The 19,274-nt window shown below is 50.0% G+C and overlaps 1 protein-coding gene across 2 annotated transcripts in view; it reads right to left on the bottom strand.

Moving 5' to 3' along the window:
* The window catches only part of RELT (RELT TNF receptor), a 77,963-nt gene extending 59,553 nt beyond the window's left edge, over positions 1-18,410 (bottom strand). Inside the window, exon 1 of one of the 2 annotated variants that reach the window (XM_075919557.2) lies at positions 18,254-18,410. The gene's annotated coding sequence lies outside the window, so the exon portion shown is untranslated. The remainder of the gene's footprint in view (positions 1-18,253) is intronic. The other variant, XM_075919558.2, reaches the window with a different exon arrangement.
* Positions 18,411-19,274: the final 864 nt, after the last annotated feature.

Genomic DNA, 19,274 nt, shown 5'->3' with positions numbered 1-19,274 from the left:
GGAGTCTAAATAGACAAAAGAAAGGCACAGGTAAGTCACTTCCTGTCTAAGGCAATAGCAGAGCTGGGTTCTTAACTCCTGGCCGGCTGCTCTAGCCACTAGGCCAAGCTGCCTCCTTTGTACAGTCTCCTCCCACCCCGAGTTTCAGCCCTCACTGGGTTGTGCGTCTGACAGTGCCATAGCTGTGCATGGCTCTTCAATAGTCGCTGCTGCTTAGCCCCCAGGATCAGCCACCCAGCCCGGGATGAGCACAGAACAGTTCTGTGGAGTCAGCCTGCACCGCCCCACCCTGCATCTGTGCTGGCCAAGCCATCCCGAATCAGAGCCACTCATTTCACAAGCCCAGCGACATACAAGTGAGCCGTGTTCCATTCCGTCTCGCACATCCATGGCCCAGCAGCAGCTCTCGCACAGTAAGGAGTCGAGAGGCTGAGAAGATTGCCAACGCTCAGGCACAAACGTGTGCGGCTGACAGGCACGGAGCACGAGACCCAGGATCAGAGCCAGTTTGGTGCTATCGAGGCTTAGCATGGAGTGGTATTAATGTCAATCCTCTGCTACTGGCTTCTCAAGGCTCCAATCTCTTGAGCTGACATGACAGCAGCGGCTAATTAAGTTCCCTTTGAACCATGCCAGACCCGGACCTATAATCGGAGATTTGTGACCCTTCAAAGAGATGCCGGGAACTGCAGCGAACTCTGCTGACTGCTGTTGTTTTTCGAGCAGAGCGCTTCACAAGTTCACCTGACTCCAGGTGTTTTTCCTGACAGCCCCAACTACAGCTAGTGCAACACATATGGCTGAGTGGGACACAGAGTTTTATGACTAGGATCATTCAGTGAGTTAGCAGCAAAGCCAGCGACCCAGGGATTTCCAGCTCATACCAAGCACAGAGTAAGTGCAATTCCCTGCCCCAGTCTGACCACCCTCCACTGTAACAATTCACATTGACAAGACAGGTCTTAGGGTTCGCCACGTGCAGAAGAATCAACATGTTCAGTCATTAGGTTCCTTCATTGCCTACTCTTCATCACATGGCCTGCCAAACTGTCCTGAGTCAAATCAAGCATCCAACTAGACGCTTTCCCTTTGTCTACATGTGCATGCCGTGAAAAGCAGGCAGCGGCAGGCTCAACCTGCCCATGAAGGGCTCCATCAGCAGGGAGGCAGTGGGCTAACAGCAGCAGCATAGACAGGAAAGGAACTGCTGGAGCATGTAGGGTCCATACCCCAACGGTCCAGACGTGTCTTTACTCTAAGCAGCGCCTCACTCTTCATACCCAGGCTCAAGGACATACAGTGAGCCTCCTCTCCACACCATGGTAAGAAGCATGCAGTGTAAACATGCCCTCTGTCATTTACATGAGCAGCATCATGGAAAAACACCATCTGGAAAGTCACACGAGCAATTTTAAAAAAGGACACACGCTGAGAGTTTCCATGATCAGTGACAGCTCTGCTCTCCCAGGGTAGGGCAGGGGCACGGCTCAACTATGAAGGGGAACATGGGGCTGGAAGCGGTGAACAGAATTTCAATGCTAATGCTAGAAGTGCCAAGGGATAGAATCAAGGTTAGGGCTGGCCAGAAAACCCACAATTTGATCTGGGACGCGAAGGAGGGACAATCCAGAGGGGAGGTATAAGCACGACACATGCATGTCTGTGGCACCCAGAGTTGCCAGTAGCCCCAGGCACTTCCCCGGCATGTGGGAACACCCAAATTCACATACTTGCTTTGCCCGAGGGTGTGTCTTCACAGCAAAATTGGCTTACATCTGAGCCACTGGATAAGCTTATTCTGGGCTGAGCAACAACAGTGCAAAGCCCTACCAAGTTGCTGCTTTGTCACAGGTGCCGTGAGACACTAGGACTTCTGGAGGCTCTGGGCTACCCTAAACTGAGCCGCTCTAAGGTTCTTTCCCAATGAATCAGTGGAACTTGTCTGTTCAGACCAGTGATGGCCAACCTTAGCTAGCGAGTGGGCCACATGAGTGGCCCTCCTCCATCTCGGTTACATCAACCTGTCAGCCCACTAAGGGTATGTCTACACTATCACCCTAGTTCGAACTAGGGTGGTAATGTAGGCAACCGGAGTTGCAAATGATGCCCGGGATTTGGTAGTTAGGACTAGGTAGTTAGGACTAGGCTTTCTTCCTAGGTAAAATGAGGAGTAACGGTAGTTTGGACTAGGAAGCCTAGTCCGAACTACCTAGTCCATGCCGCGTGTAGCCGCACGGCATGGAGTCTGCGCTAGTGGACATTTAAAAATGGCGGCACCCGGCTTTATGCAAATACAGCCCGGGAAATTCAAATCCCGGGCTTCATTTGCAACTCCGGTTGCCTACATTACCACCCTAGTTCGAACTAGGGTGATAGTGTAGACATACCCTAAGAGACTCTCCTGGGATAAGGTAGTTTTGTTAACTGGCTCTTGCATACCTAGAATTTGTAGGCTGCAACAGTTGAACCATAGCCGCGCTTAGATTGGATGCAGAGGGAGCACATGGCTCTCTGAGACAATGCTGTGTGCAATCAGCACGCACGTCATTTCATGGGTGTATCACTTTAGTAGTACAGGTAAGGGGCGGACCCGATGCAGACAGAAGCCAATAGAATCTGGCAACCCTGTCTTTGCGCAACACCAGTGTCTCGTGGGCCAACCATAGAGCCCTGATGGGCTGCAGGTTACCTGCCACTGGTGTGGGCACATGGGGGAATTGTGGGAAGGCACTAGAGGACTATCAGCAGGTCAATGACTATGCTAGTGGCCACACTACAAACCAGCCCAAGTGAAGGCAGGACCTGCATTCAAACTCTCCCCAGCAGAGCCAGGTCACGGGGGTCAAAAACACAACCAAACTCAGGTGAAAGGGTGTTGTCCCTCCCCGCTACACACCCAAGTAAGAGCCTGGGCTAACTCTGCAGTGAGGAAAAAGCCTGAGAGAGACTCGCAAGCTGCCTGCTTGCAGCCCAGCAAGAGAGCCAAGGAGCGGTGGGTTCTTTAGTCCTGTGCCCTTGGCTTTCTACAGTCAAGTCAGACACTGGCCAGGCCGGATTCCACTTGTAGACTTCTCTACAGCACCTCTGGATTTCTACCAGCGCCTGGGCTAGATTCTCCCCTCCCACAGCAATGCAGCTACAGCGTCTCTTTTCAGACACACACACACACACACACACACACACACACACACACACACACACACACACACACACACACACACACACACACACACACACACACACACACACACACACTCCTTGCCTCACCTCAGGCTCAGTTCAGCACTGCACTTTTTTTAAGTCTACCCCACAAGTACTATGGAGGGGTGCAATGAGACCAAAAAGCATTTCATCCTCCACCTATATGGCTTGCCTCGGATGGGTCGAAATGGCTGAACACACAAATCTTAAGTGCTAGCAACTCTTGCCTTTCATGAAAAACCCCAGTGAAACTACGGGAGCTGTGCAAGTTGCACCCAGATGCAAATCTAAATCCATAATTGCTTCTCTTCCCCCACCCCTGCTCTGCTGCTGAAGGACTCATTCGCCTGTAGATCTCAAAGCACTGTTGTTATTGGCCAGACAAGTGACACAGGTTGTGCCACCATTAGCTGTATTATGAATGAGGCCAGGGCTAAGCAGCTGCTGCAATTATTTTTCTAGGCCACATGGTCCTTGAGAAGGACTTATTTTTAAAGCTGGTAACACATGTTAGGGTGCGTGATGCTTTTCCTCTCACTCCTGCCATCATTGGAAGCAGAGAAAGGGAGACTGGGGGCATGCATTTCTCAATTTAATGTTGATAAATGTAAAGTAATGCACATTGGAAAAAAAATAATCCCAACTATACATGCAATATGATGGAGACTAATTTAGTTATAACTGCTCCAGAGAGCTTAGAGTCATTGTGGATAGTTCTCTGAAAACACCCACTTAGTGTTCAATGGCAGTCAAAAAAACAAACAATGTACATTAAAAAAAAAGAGAGCGAGAATAAGACTGAGAATATCATATTGCCTCTATATAAATCCATGGTATGCCCACATCTTGAATACGGCATACAGATGTGATTGCCTCATCTAAAAAAAGAGACTGGGAATTTTCAGCTTAGAAAATAGAAGACTAATAGGGGAATATGAGAGAGGTCTATAAAATCATGACTGGTATGGAAAAAGTGAATAAGGAAAAAGTTATGTACTTGCTCCCATAAGTACTAGGGGTCACCAAATGAAGTTAACAGGTAGCAGGTTTAAAACAAAGAAAAGGAAATTTTTCTTCACAGTGCATTGTCAACCTGTGGAACTCCTTGCCAGAGGATATTGTGAAGACCAGGACTTTCACAGGGTTCAAAAAAGAACTAGATAAATTCATGGAGGGTAGGTCCGTCAATGGCTATTAGCCAGGATGGGTAGGAATAGTGTCTCTAGCCTCTGTTTGTCAGAGCCTGGAAATCATGTGATGACAACCTGTTTTATTTACTCCCTCTGGGGTATCCAGCATTGGCCACTGTCGGCAGACAGGATACTGGGCTAGATGGACCATTGGTCTGACCCAGTATGGCTGTTCTTATGCATGGGGAAACCTCACTGAAATGGAGTTTCACAGCTCTGAGGATTTGGTCCACAGACCATGGATCCCAGCTAAGCCTATTGTGTCCTTGTAGGTCCGAATACAGTGAGTCTCCCAGCACTTCCAGACCAAACACCACCCACCTCCCACCCCCACCCTCCCGTGCTGGGAGGGGAAGGATGCATGACTCATAGGCAAGAGGATGGCTCTGATCATTTAGTTAACTCAAAAAACTTCCCATCAAACTTCAAGCGTCAGTGAAAACAGAGCTGCCAAAGAGTGACAGAAAAGACAATCAGTGATCCATGGTCCTGGGTGGTTCAATCCTGGCTCCCATGTGCTTAAGCAAGCTACAGCTTCTCTGCCTCAGTTTCCCATTTGTCAGTTAGGGATAATGGTTACATACTATGCTGTCAGAGTCAATGTTCATAACACACTGAACTTAGCATTTACTCAGACTGCCACCAATCAGTAAAGCATTATTAATAGATACCACCTAGCTCTTAAACAGGTCTTTGCATCCATGGATCTCAAAGCACTTTACAAAGGAGGTAGTTAAATGTACAATGAGAAAAATGACATGTGGGGAAACTGAGGCACACAGCTACATGTCTTGTCTAAGGTCACTCAGCAATCCAGTAGCAGAGCTGGGAACAGAACCTATGTCTCCAAAGCAGGTTACACTGTCTCCACTTGCTGCTCTTCCTCCCTTATATCAGAGGAAGACAAAAAGAGCAGCCTTGTTCTACCAGCAGAAAACTGAGCTCTGTCCAGACTTCCCATCCCTGGGCAGATCACAGAACCTGAAGCTAAAGATGTTTGCTGCCAGGTGGTGTTTGCAACTGCAGTCACCAGAGGAAGAGGAAATTTACTGAGTTTCACATAAAAGGCTGTTCCGAGATCAGACCCAGCAGGAAGCAAGGACAGACAGGGCAAAAGGGAAGTGAAGTCACTGACAGACAAGAGTCCCTGTAGTAAAATGGGCAATTCTGTTCATCGAACAGAGACCCTAGCACAGTGGTTCCCAAACTTTTTGATTTTTGAGAAACCCTCACATCCCCTCCACCCCCAGCAAAACTTGTTGAGAGAGAGAGAGAGAGAGAGAGAGAGAGAGAGAGAGAAAAGGGGGGGGAGGGGACTGACTGGGGCTGAAAACCAAAAATAGCAGCAAAAGTAGGGGAGGGATTGACCGGGGGGCTGGGTTGCCTTGCGCTCCCCCCCAGGGAGGCATACCCCCCCAGTTTGGGAACCCATGCCCTAGCATGTCCATTGCCTGATGATTGCTGGGCAAGCCTTGCAGGAGACAGACACATTCAGACAATCAGAAGCAGACTGGAAACAAGCAGCATAAGAATAGCCATACTGGATCAGACCAACAATCCATCCAGCCCAGCATCCTGTCTCAGTGGCCAATGCCCAGTGCCCCTGGGGAATGAACCAAATAGGTAATTACATGATCCAGCCCTGTAACCTCATTCCCAGCCCTGACAGGCAGAGGTGAGAGACGCCATCCCTGCCCATCCTGGCTAATAGCCATTGATAGACATAGCCTACATATTATCTACTTCTTTTTTGAATCCTGTTATAGTTTCGGCTTTCACAACATCCTCTGGCTGTGATTGACTGTGGGTTGTGAGAAGAAATCTTTTGTTCATTTTATACTTGCTGCCTACTAATCTGGTGACCTCTACTTCTTGTGTTCTAACAAGGAGTAGATACTTCCTTATGCAATTTCTCCACACCAGCCATAATTTTTATAGACCTCTATCAAATTCCCCCCCTGCCCTTAGCTTGCTCTGGTCATCTGGGAAAAGAGACAGTTTTATTAATCTCTCTTCACCTGCAATCCAGCCACATGTAGGAGGAGTGTCCCATTGTGCCAGGCTCTGTACAAACACACCATCACAGACAGTCCCTGCCCCAAAGTGCTTACAGTCTGGGGAGACATGACAAAGCCCTGATGTGAGAACGGGGGGGGGGGGGGGACTTGCCCAAGGTCACTCAGAAGGCAGCAGCAAAGCCAGGACCACAACCTAGCTCATCTGAGCTCCAATCCAGGATCCAGACACTGGAGCACACAGATTCCCCAAGGAATTCTCAGAAGAGGACTTCTCAGCCTGCTTCATCCTCCACATTTCCAGCAGTGTCCAGTATTTTTACAAACTTGGTCACAGCCTTGTGGTCTCAGGAGAAGCCAAGATGTCTCCAGCTGGAGGAACAGAGAAGCCCAGGAAGGGCTGCCTGACCATCAGTTTGAGGGAACTCTCCCAGGCCTAGTACAAGGGTCGGGGGCCACTCATGGAGTCGCAGAGCGCCCTCACCCTATAAGGCACCAGTTCAAGCTTGGGCCAGGTTAGCAGCAGCTGAAGCCCCTAGGTGGCTGGAGGTGGGGTCTCAGTCCACTTCCAAGGGGATAAAGTATCATCCATCATGTATGGAGGCCACCCTGGCTGTCCTCTCTATTGGCCAGGCACAGCCGGGCAGCCTAGCCACTGCAAATTCTCCTTAGTACTTAAAATGGCAAATCCCAGCCAAAAAAAAAAAAAAAAAAAAAAAAAAAAAAACAGCCTAGACAGTTCATCCTGCACTCACATAGGAGGCAGCAGAGAGGACTGGGAGACATTTGTAAAGGGTAGAAGAACAAGCCTGGGACTAGCATCTCTAGCTGCTGCTGGTGTATGCAGGTGGGAGTGGAGGGGAAGGCACATTGGGTTTGCGGTTTTGAAGTCAAACGAGCGTGACTCCCTAATTCTTGGCTCGATTTCCCCCCCCGTTTTCTACCTACACTGAAAAATTGGATTTAAATGTGGGGTTTATGCAGTGATCCCGTAGTCAGCCCAACTGAGTTCTCATCCCATGCAAGGCTAAATCTGGAATAAATGGAGAACCAACAAACCGTAAATTCAAACTCAGACACGGTCTGGTAGATGCCATCTGCCCTAGGCTGGATGGACATTAAGCTGGGTTGCTACAGCACAGCCACCATCTCTTGGCTCTTTGCCAGGTGAGGTCTTTTGTTTGCTTGTCACTGTTGCAAGCCTCTTGATTGTTTGCAGCCCTGTTTTTCTGAAACATCTTTGTTACTGCAGATGGTATGTAAATACACACAAAGACCAGTCTCTCCAGCACATTTGCAGACGGACAGGCAAGTAGCTTTAAGCACCACATTTCAGTTTTGTTGGGGAGCGGGGGGGGGGGAGGGGGGGAAGAGGAGACAAATTATTTGTATTTGCATTACACCTAGGAACTCAAGTTGTGAGATAGAGTCCCATTGTGCTAGGTGCCGCAGACACCCAGAACAAAACTAGCCAAAACTATAATAAAAAAAAAAAAAAAAAAAAGAGTCAGGTTTTATACACTCCTCCGCAATAATCTGTGTCACCTTGCTAAGGTACAAGTCTTGCATCATCTCACAAAGCTAAGCATCATCTAGGAAAGTCAATAGATTTGTCTGTCAGTTTTAATACACATGCATCTGACGAAGTGGGTCTTTGCCAACGAAAGCTTATGCTCCTACACTTCAGTTAGTCTACAAGGTGCCACAGGACTCCTCGCCGCTTTTGCAGATTCAGACTAACATGGCTACCCCTCTGATACTTGAGTTTTAATACAATGTGTTATTGAGGAAAAGAGTCTGCCTGTGTTTTGCCAATAGGATTTTCACAGTGTGCCTTTAAAAGTAAGTCTACTTTTTCAATCATTTTACATGCCTGACAAAGAAAGCCTAAACAATCTGTCCAAACAGCCTCAATAATATTAAAATGCCAATCTCGTTTTTTCTGGAGGACTAGAGGAAGTTGCATCTTAGAACAAAATCTATACATGGCATTTGGGGAGAGCAATGGAGAAGGAAGGGTTGTTCCTGTTTAAATTCATTCCCTTGGTGTCACAATCCAGCTTATCCCTAGAGTCTTCACAGGAAGTAGGACAGACACAACTGGAATTTGTAAGGTAAAAAACAAGCAGAAAAGTTATATACAAAGAGCTTTTCAGATCCGCTTCGGGCCCAGCAAAGGCGGGGGTGGGGTGGGGAGGAGCCCACACATACACAGAGGTATTGCCTTATTTCCCCACACATAGGTTTTGTGATCCCCTTAACATGAAAAGGGAACTCGCAGCAAATGACACCCTCCTTTCAGGACCCTCTGACAACTCCAGTTCAAAGAGTTGGAGAGGACAACATCAGTTGATTATTGCTACACAAAAGCAGCTATGCACACAGACAATGGGCACCAAGGAGAGGGTGCTAGGGGTGTGATGGAGTGGAGAATGGTGTTCGCTCTGTTATGTTGGATAGTGTATGGTCCTATACTGTTCTATTGTAACCCTGTGTGTATGCTTCATTTTCCCTGGGCACTGCACAGGTACCCGGCTGGGGTTGGGAACGTTGGGTATGGCTTTCACTGAGGGGACGCTGCCTCAGGCTGCCCCATCTTAGCACAAATACACAACAGTAGCTCAGAACTAAGAGCTAGGGGTCCCCAAATGAAATTAATAGGCAGCAGGTTTAAAAAATAAGAAGTTTCTCTTCATGCAGCACACAGTCAACCTGTGGAACTCCTTGCCAGAAGATGTTGTGAAGACTAAGACTTTATCAGGGTTAAAAAAAAGAGCTAGATAGGTTTATGGAGGTTAGGTCCATCAATAACTATTAGCCAGGATAGGTAGGAACGGCATCCCTAGCCTCTGTTTGTCTGGAAGGGGATGACAGGAGAGGGATCACGTGAGGATTACCTGTTGTGTTCACTCCCTCTGGGGCAGCTGGCATTGGCCACTGTTGGCAGGCAGGATACTGGGCTACATGGACCTTTGGTCTGACCCAATGTGGCTGTTCTTATGATCAGAGTATGCCAGGCCCTCCAGAATGAAGGAGGCAGAAATAGAATGCAGCATGAAGCAACCACGAGGCTCACCCCGCAAGAATGAGCTGTAAGGCCACCTCCCCTCTCGGATGAAACATTAAGACACTGCAAGTCATCCACTGTGATAGCATCTTGTGACACTGTCACAGAGCATCTGGGGGACTGACAGGAGAGTTACTCAGAACCAAGGGCAGGAGGAAGAAGATTGAGGGGGAAAAAAAATGTCAAGGGGTTCACAAATCCAGACTCGTTTCTCACCCTAGTGACACCCTGTGATGGGGTGGAGCAGGCCCCAAGCCCTCTTTCTGGCCTTGCCACACCCTACCCAGCAAACCATAGAGAAGTCCTCCAGGAAAGATCGAGTGGCACAAAGGACACCACTAATCAGAGCCCAACAAGCCAGTTAAAAGGAAGCTGTTGGGCCAAAGTGAGGCAGGCCGTCTTGTCACAGGCCTGGACAGCACCTAGCACAAGGGGAACGAGGGAGGTTAAAATGTGCTAACTGGCTAATCGAATAGTCAATAAAAACTCTGTTGACTACTCCATTAGTCGATATGGGAAGGCAGCCCGGGTCTTAGTACATTTAAACTGCAGAGTTGCAGCAGGAGCAGGTCCTGGACCCGGTGTGAGCCAGGACTGAGCTGGGCTGCCTGCCCGGCTGGAGCAGCCTCCATCCGAAGCCCACCGGGGCCACTGCAGACAGAGGCTGTTTCGTGGCAGGAGCCCTTGTCTGCGTGGGAGGGGAAGGTCCCAGAAAACTAGGGTTGCAGCCTCCCTTGCCCCCCCCACCCTCCACATGCTGCTGCCTCTAATAGAGGCAGGGGACAGGTGGCACCGCGGAGATGATACTGGGGGTGACATGGAGTGGGGAGTGTGTGTGCTCTATTTGCTTTGTTATGCTGTATGGGATTCCTATTGTCCTGTACTGTAGCAACATTGTGTGTGCACCTCAGCTTCGCTGGGCACTGCACTGGTACCCAGCTGGGGCTGGGAACGTTGGGGGTGACTTTCACTGAGGGGAGGCTGCCCCATCTTAGCACCTACACAACAATATCTCAGGCTGTCCCGTAACATGAGCTTAAGTGGGGGGAGGAACCAAGTGACACCTTGCCAGGGAATCTGAACAGAGGAGGGGGCAGGGCTGCCTGCAGGGCTGGGACTAGTTGCTGGGAGTGTGAGTTACTCTGGGCTAGTGGAGGATGCAGGGAGGGGGCCCAGGACGCTGGCTCTGCGCCAGGGTTTTCCAACCCATGGGTCAGGACCCAAATATGGGTCGCCACTACATTTCAAAAGGGTCACCGAGTGGCTCCCCAGGTGGCTCTGCCCTCCCTCCAAGTCTTCCTGAATTATCAATATGGGTCCCCATCTGGAAAACGTTGGGAACCGCTGCATTCCAGGCTCACCTCTCCCCAAACTGGCTTCGGATGGAGGTACAGGGCTTGGTCCACTCCATGACGGGGGGAACCGGTTTTTAAGCCAGCTTCACCTGCAGCTCCTTAGATAATTGACTCTGCCACCCACTTGGTTTGTGTCCTGGGAGGAGACATTTGGCCAGCTCCCCCTGGGTCAGAGAAAGGCGGCTAACAATAGCGAGATTGTTTGGAGGAGGGAGGGGGCAGCCACAATTAATGCTCAGCAGGTACTTTGAAGACCAGCAGCATTGTGTATATTATTCTCTTTGAACATGTTTCCTTCTGAGGAGCAGAGAAAGACTGAACTAAGCCCCAGGCCTCTGCTACTTAAGAAGACTGCAGCTGATCATGCTCGTAAATTTGTTCCAGTGAGGAGAGCTATGGGTAGCTAGCAGAAAAGAGCTCCAGGCCCCAAACCTACAAGAAGCTCAGCAAGATACCCTTGTGCTGGAAGCCAGAGGGCTGAGCCTACACTTGGCGATGTTACTCACAGCCCAGGTCAGCTACTAAACAGCTGCTGGCAGTAAACATAGGTAGGACCCTACCAGATTCACAGCCATGCAAAACATGTCATGGGACTGACATCTGGCCTTGTGTGCTTTTTTACCCTCTGCTATACAGATTTCACAGGGGAGCGCAGCATTTCTCAAATTGGGGATCCTGACCTAAAAGGGATTTGTAGGTGGATGACAAGGTAATTTTAGGAGGGTCACGATATTGCCACCCTTACTTCTGTGCTAGGCAACTGAGAGCAGTGGCTGTAATGTTGGTCGTATGCCCAGCTCTGAAGGCAGCACAGAAGTAAGAATGGTAATACCACACCATCTTAACTGCTGTTGGCAGTATCTCTGCCTTCAGAGCTGGATTCCTGGCCAGCAGCCACTGCACACCAGTTGCTCATCTCTGAAGGCAGCATTGCTTCCAGCAGCTGTGCAGAAGTGAGGTAGCAATACCGCGGCACCGTGCGGAACCAGGGTCAGTTGGGGACTCCCTAGCTGACCCCGGGCTCTGTGTGGCATTTCCACAGAACCCAGAGTCCCCAGCTGATGCCAGGTTCTACGGAAATGCCGCATGGTGCATGGGATCAGCTGGGGAGTCCCCAGCTGACGCCAGTTCTGTGAAGCATTTCAAAGCAGCAGCGCCACATGGAGCCTGGGGTCAGCAGACTCTGAGTCCCCCGCTGACTCCAGGCTCCATGTGGGTGCTTCTGCTTTAAAATGTGCAAGAGCCCCCACTGGGGCTCTTGTACATTTCAAAGGAGGAATGCGGAAGTGCCTATCGACTAGTCGATGGAAATTCCATCCACTACTTGACTAGTAAATTAATCAGCATTTAACATCCTTACCTTGGATAATGCAGCCATAAGCAACTGGCCCAAAGTCACACAATGAGTCGGGGCAGATCTGACATCCGAACCTCAGCGCCCTAGCTCACCTCCCCTACAGCAATCGTTAGACCATGTTACCTCCAGAGGAAGGGGAAAAATGCCTTCAAAAACTGAGTGCCAAAAATAAAGAGACAGACAAAACAAACCCACATGCGTGACTTGGACAGATTACAATTTCCATCTTGAAGTAAACTGCAACGCAGTGTAAAATTGGAGTAGTGTAAACTTGTCAGCTGGAGAGACCGAGAGAGAGAAAACATTTCTGATATGCAGCGATTCATCTTCTACCGCTTGAAGGGAAGGGAGCATTTGGCCAGGTGTAGATGGGAGGACCCCAATTCTCTTTTGGGGTACATAGGCCATGGATTAGACATTCTCCTGCTGAACATGAGGCCAATTAGCCCTGGCTGCATGGTGCCTTTTCCTGCAGGTCTGCCCTCGACACGGTGCTCTCCTCCACACACCATGGAAAGGGGCAAAGCAAAGATTCAGCCACCAAAGAGCCATTAGAGGCTGACCAACACTTGCAGAGCAGTCCAGGGCTTTCAGGCCACAGCTTGGAAAAAACAGCGCATCACAGCCCAGGACTTGCCCCCCACAAGTGTGATTCTGCAGCACCCTAGGTGCTAAATTTCTACAAAATTTAGATTAATTGGCTAATCGAATAGTCGATGCAATTTGCATCGACTATTCGATTAGTCAATAAGGGCGCATCTGCCTTTGAAGTGTAGCAAGAGCCCCAGGGCTGTTGCTTCACTTCAAAGGCAAAAAGCACTGCAGAAAGCACGGGGCCAGCGGGGGACTCAGGCTGACCCTGGCCTCCATGCGGCACTGCAGCTTTGAAACGCCACGGGGAGTCCAGTATCAGGTCCCCCCGCAGTGTTTCAAAGTGGCAGCGCAGCATGGAACCCGAGGTCAGCGAGGGAGTCCCCAACTGGCCCTGGGCCACATGCAGCATTTCAAAGCAGCAGCGCCCTGAGCTCCATGTAGAGTTGCTGCTTTGAGGCACCCCCTCCTCTTCCCCCCCCTTGCTGCCTCTTTCTGATAGAGGCAATGGGGGGGGGGGGGGCTGAGCCAACAACTAGTCGACTAGCTACAAGAGAGACAGAGGGTGCGCGTGTAGACACTTTTACCCCTTAGTATAAGGGAGAGAGATGAGACGGGCAGCCTCATGGTCTTTCACCCTGGGGCCCTCGGGGTGAGGCAGTGGGGGGGGAGGGCTGGAGTGCCACTGTGGGCTCCCCAGTGCTGGGAGGAGGAGTCCTGAGCCCCAGGGGCAGATCCAGGTAAACTGGGCACCACATCTGGCCCCTGGGCCTTAGGTGCCCCACCCCAATGTAGAGTTAGAACCTCAAACAGGCCCCAAATCCCAACCCCAGCCTCTTAGTCTTGGCCATGTCCCACTGCCCTCAAGGTGAACCAACACAGTCCAGTCACTGATTGGTCAAAGGCAAGCTCAGGCAGCCTATCACAGAGGTGCTCCTTGCTCACCATTCCTGGGTAGGTTTCAATTCAGAGGCAGACAGGCCCTGTGCTTCAGTTTCCCCCATTGGATTCAGAAACCGGCAGCTACTGTCCCCTTGGGGATCTGGTTTCTAAGCATCAGGTGATTATAGAAGCCATGTGTGCTAAAATGCACCCCCTCAGCCTACACAGGCCTCCAGCCAAAGGAAAGGGAGGGATCTTGATCACTCCACCACACACCTCTCTCCAGACTAGCACAACCTTTCCCAATGTCCTGCATTAAACATAGGGGGAGCGGGGGAATTAAGGAGAGACAGTGAAAAGCACATTACTGACAGGGCTGTTTTGGAAGCTGGCAGCAAGCATCTGTGACTGCAATGCAGATCCCTATGCAGAGCTTGTAGGAGTGCAGTGTAATCCCATGGGGGTGAGGTGTAAGAAGTTCTGTTAAAAGAGAAACTACCTGCAAAGTTATTGCCCTAGGCTGGGGAGTACAGTTCTTGTTCCTGATCTCACCACATCGGAGGCGGCGAAGAGAGTCAATTGCACCTTTTATTTGGATTATCAAGGAGCACTACTACACAAGCACACAAGACAGCTGCCTCACCTAAGTAGCTTACAATCTATGCACAAGACACTTACCAGCTCAATGCTTTATCCCAAGTTGAAGATGTCACTATTTCAGGAGGGCCATCAGTCTTCCCTCAAACCCTGCACATACCCCCTCATTTGAGGGATGGGAGTGCAGTGCTTAATACGGTAGTGATCTGGACAGCGCTTGTGCGCAGTGCTGCCCTCCACTGGATGGACTCAGAACTGCTCTATTGTGTATCTCAGGCCCCATACTGCCACTCAGGCAAGAGGATATAACTTCCAAATATCCTTTATGTCCCAAATGTATCGATCCCTCTTCTGCCATCCTTGTATTATTGACGATTTACATCAGAAAGAGAAACCATAAGAACAGCCATGCTGGGTCAGACTACAGCTCTATCTAGTCCGATATCTTGCCTGACACAGGCCCATGCCAGGTGCCCCAGGAGAATGAACAGAACAGGAAGTCATCCATGGAGCCATCCCTGCTGCCCATCCCCCGCTTCTAGCAAACAGAAGCTATGGACACCATCTCCGTCCATCCCAGCTAATAGTCAAGCATCAGGACGGCGGTTGCAGAAAGACACCCAGGAGAGGGATCCCACTGTGTTTTAGTGCTCTTGCAGGAATAACTGTGTCACATGTTGTTCCCCATCTTTGGGGCTTTGGCAGGTTAAGAAGCATCAAAGATTGCTACAGCCTAGGTGAGCTACATATTCTCCTGCCAGAAGCCCAGTCAAGGTACGAACGGAGTGTTACATCACGCCTCAAAGAGGGGAGCAGCTAGGACATCACCCCAAAGTCTGTTGGCTTTGAGCAATCAGGTTCAAATGCAGGCCTGGTACAGCACAAGTGGGTGTTAGCCCATCCAAGACTGTTCTGGCTGCCATATTACATCGTAAGAATGGCCATACTGGGTCAGAACAAAGGTCCGTCTAACCCAGTATCCTGTCTGCTGACAGTGGCCAATGCCAGATGACCCAGAGGGAGCAAACACAACAGGTAATCCTCACATGATCCCTCCCCTGTCACCCATTTACTGACATAGATGTGCAGTGGAAGCACTGCAAAGTATAAATTCAAGTAGCATAGATCCTTTGTGGGACATGTCCCACAAGGAGCCAGGAAGTGATCCTAGGGCAGAGCTGGGGAGGAGGATTCTTCCAGAATTATAACCAAATGGAAGTAGAAAACTTTGCATTTAAAAAGCCATTTATTCTGCAAGGAGCCCAGCTGTTAGACAACTCCATTATCTTGATGCATACAGCAGTAAGCTTTAGGTTGCTCTAGATTGCTGAAGTTAAAGATTTTACTCCCAAAAGGGACACCTTTCAGTCCTGTAATACACAGTTCTTTCCTCTCTGGAAATCTCTGTACTAAGCAGAGTACATAGACAACACACCAGAAATATTAGAAGGGCTGAAACCAAAATAGCTCTCCACTTGCTGATGAGATGGCTGCCTTCATGGCCAACACCAGGGAACTCCAGAGGTAAAAAGCATGACGCTCTAGCTGAGGTTATAATAAAGAACCTTGACCTTTACAGCCTCAGTTATAACACACCTACAGCATCCATGGATTGGGTAGAGAAGGAGACGACAGTCCAGGCTGACCAATGGATTACACAGACATGCTTTACCCAACCTCCCTGTCCTTGCTGAAGTCCAAGTCTTAGGTACAAGGACCACAGGATCCTTTTGGACATTCATGAAACAGATTTACCTAAATCTCTCCCCTGAAGAGGATTTGCACCCTGGAAAAGATCATGACCTGGTTTGTGACTCATCATCGCTTATTTTCAGAGACAGTCTTTGCTAAACAGGATGCCAAGAATCTTTGAAGCTCCAGATGAGAGCTAAGGGATGGGAACACAAATGTTCAGGAAACTCTCCTCCCCTTCTCTCTATTCTCCTTGCTAGCCTCAGATCACCCTGCGATGCACAAGCACGCAGACTTGGGCACTGTGTCAAGCTAAGCATCCTTTCCAGAACCATCGCACCCAAACCATGCCCACCAATAATCCCATTTAGCAGAAGGTTTCACCTTTTAAGGTCCACTTGTTTCCCCCCACGGCCCCAAGTCAGGCAGCACTCCCAAGTGGCAAAAGAAAGCAGAGGAACAGTCAGTAGCAGGCACTGGAGTTTTTGCTGCTCCCAGCAGCCTGCAGGATGCACAGCTCTGGTTTGCAGCCTCTAACAAAGGGGCACTGAATATGTTTTTACTGCAGCTGCTATTTTACAGCACCAAGGGAGGTCTGATTGTCAACAGAAGCCTTTCCCAGCTCAGATGCAGAACAGGATAAGGTAAGTTAGAGCAGGTACTGCAGAACAGGTTCAAATACCTTAAACCAGAAGGTCTTCCCTTCCCTCCACTTACAAGATCAATTTCATTAACCAGAGTTGCAATCCTTAGATGGTGACCTCCCTCTAACCACAATAAAGGAAACAAGCAATGCAGCAGTGCCTGTCCTTAGCTCCCACTCAGGAAATGCAGTAGGGGCTACTCATTATTTGTAGATAAAAATACTGCCTGGGACACAGGACTCCTAAGGAGTCAGCAGAGGAAATCGTGCTACTGATATTCTGTGCTTTTTCCTGAACAGCCAGTCTGTATCTGATCTTCTAGTTATCCTGCTCACCCCAGCTGATTAAAACAAACCTGTTTGGGGCTTTTGCTTAGTCACACACCACTGTGAGACTAGCATAACAGTCATTCCCAGCTGGTTCTGCTATGCTAGAACGATCATTTTTAAACTCATAGCTCCTGCACATACAGTTAGGGCTGGTGTTTGGAAACTCCACCAGCTCTCACTCTCACAGACCAGGTTCCCACCAAAACTTGGACTAATCTCAACTAGCAGCATAAATCAAGTAGAGGGCTAGTTAATGGGGGAATCACAGCACAAAGAGGGTTTCCTTAACCCAAACAGATACAATAGTCTCCTTCACTTCAGTTACCCACAACACCTCCCCCACCAGCCCTTTCATAGGGGGACTTTACACCACTTCATACTCAATAGATCAGCCAGACATAACACTGGGACTGGCTCTACCCATATGCAGCTGTGTAAAGGACCCAAGATTTGGGACTCATTGTCTCTTACTGCCCACCCCCTTCTGGCTCTGCTTACTCCAGACCGGACCTAGTTAGCATAAAATGGAAAAAGCCTGACAGAGCTATTAGAACATCAAACCTATGATACAGCCAAAGAAGCGGTAATGAAGCCCGGGTGTATACTGACAGTTTCTGAATTTACTGTGCTAGCAGACAGGGCATTAGTTTAACAGTTATTTTAAAAAGAACAAGTAGTCCTGTGACACCTTAGAGACTAACAAAAATGTATTTATAGCCTCATGAGCTTTCCTGGGCAAAACCCACTTTTTCAGATTAGTGCATTGCTGAAGATTATTTTTAAAAAAAGCCAAACGTCTAAAAAACCCATCACCACCCAGCTGCCAGTGGACCTAGGGCCAGCAGTTTAACTGGGCTGCATAAGGCCCCACGCATCCCAAGGGCTGCCCTGGGAATAATTCAGCGTGTTTACCCATCCACAAGTTGCAGCGGGGGGAGGAATGATTTCCCATATACAGTTTTCTCCTCGCTAGCGCGCAGAGGATGCCGATTCCGGGAGAGAACAGATGACGGGAACGACAACAGATTTTCCTCAACTTACTTTTCTTGCCCTCTGTTCACAAGAGCAGCCCCAGCGAGGCGCTACGAGACGGACCGTGCCAGGGGCTCCGCTGGCAGCCCAGCCCCCGGAAAACCAAGCCCCTTGCCCGCTCCGATGATAACTGCTGGGAACACGCGGCCCTGTCCGGGAAGGGGCGTGGGGAGAACGGCGGGCTGAGGACGGGGACTCGCAGACACCAGTCACCCTACAGCCATACCGGGAACAACGAGCCCCCCAGGCTAGGGCCAGCCCCCGGGGCCCACAGACACGGCGAGCCAAGCCAGCTCCTTACCTGACGCGTCTTTCCAGGTGGCGCTCGGAGCCCTGCAGTACCCGAAAGCCGCGTCCAGCGCTCGTGAACCGGCGACGCTCAGCTCCGGATGAATGAAGTGCAGGCGCCGGCTGCAAAGTAACAATTCTGCCGAGAAGCCCCGCCCCTCCGGCTGGCGTCACAATCGAACGGGGCACCCCCCCCCCCCCCCCGATTCTACTATTGTGTGACGGTTCCGAACCCTTTCGCGGGCGTCGGCTGAAAGCTGCTTGCTCCGCAGCGCCGCCTTCTGCTGGGCGTGGGCCGGGCCGGGGTGTTCGGGAGAGAAAGCGAGTCCCCGCTGCTGGAAGGGGGATCGCGGCACTTCAAGCCTCCAGCGGCTTTGGGTTCAGTTGTTTGTCTAAAGTTCCAGCGAGTGAGGGGAACCAGCAATTCCTGGGGCAGAGCTGTAGGAAGGATAAAGAGGGGAGCCCCCAATTTGGGGGGGAAAGTGTGGCCAGGGGAAAAAAAATCTCTGGGTCTAGTGACTCCAGCTTTGTACAGAGGGTAACCCCCGTCTCGGGCACAGTGGGTACCGACTCTGCACAGGTGCAAAGGACTGCCCCATACAGCAACATGCCAGGGGATCTGGAATGGCTTGATAATGAATGACAAGGGATAAGCACGGTGGGGATAGTCCTTGACATCTCTATGCTTCCAACTTCTCTCCTATGAAAGACACAGAGTATCCACAGTGCTTTATTTTCCATATATATCCCCCCCCACACACGCACACACGCAATAACGCAGGCCCTGATCTCAGACTGAATGTGTGCAGAGCAATATCCCTCTAACTTTTTCCATCCATGTGTAGAATAAATTTTATGTTCCCCAAGGTATGTGCAGATGAGCACCACCCATAGAATCATATGCTGCAGGTTGTGGCTGAGGGAGGCTGTCAGTGCTCTGCTAATCAGCTGGGTGGCATTTGAATCTCTCCTGGGCAGCTGCCCAAGCACTCAGCTTACAGGAGGGGAGGACAATCATTTTTGCAGGGGGGGTC

The sequence above is a fragment of the Pelodiscus sinensis genome, chromosome 1 (assembly GCF_052426305.1).
Source record: "Pelodiscus sinensis isolate ZL-2025 chromosome 1, ASM5242630v1, whole genome shotgun sequence".
NCBI classification, from domain to species: domain Eukaryota; kingdom Metazoa; phylum Chordata; order Testudines; family Trionychidae; genus Pelodiscus; species Pelodiscus sinensis.
Note: the sequence above shows the minus strand (reverse complement) of the source record. Positions and strands in the feature narration are given on the sequence as shown.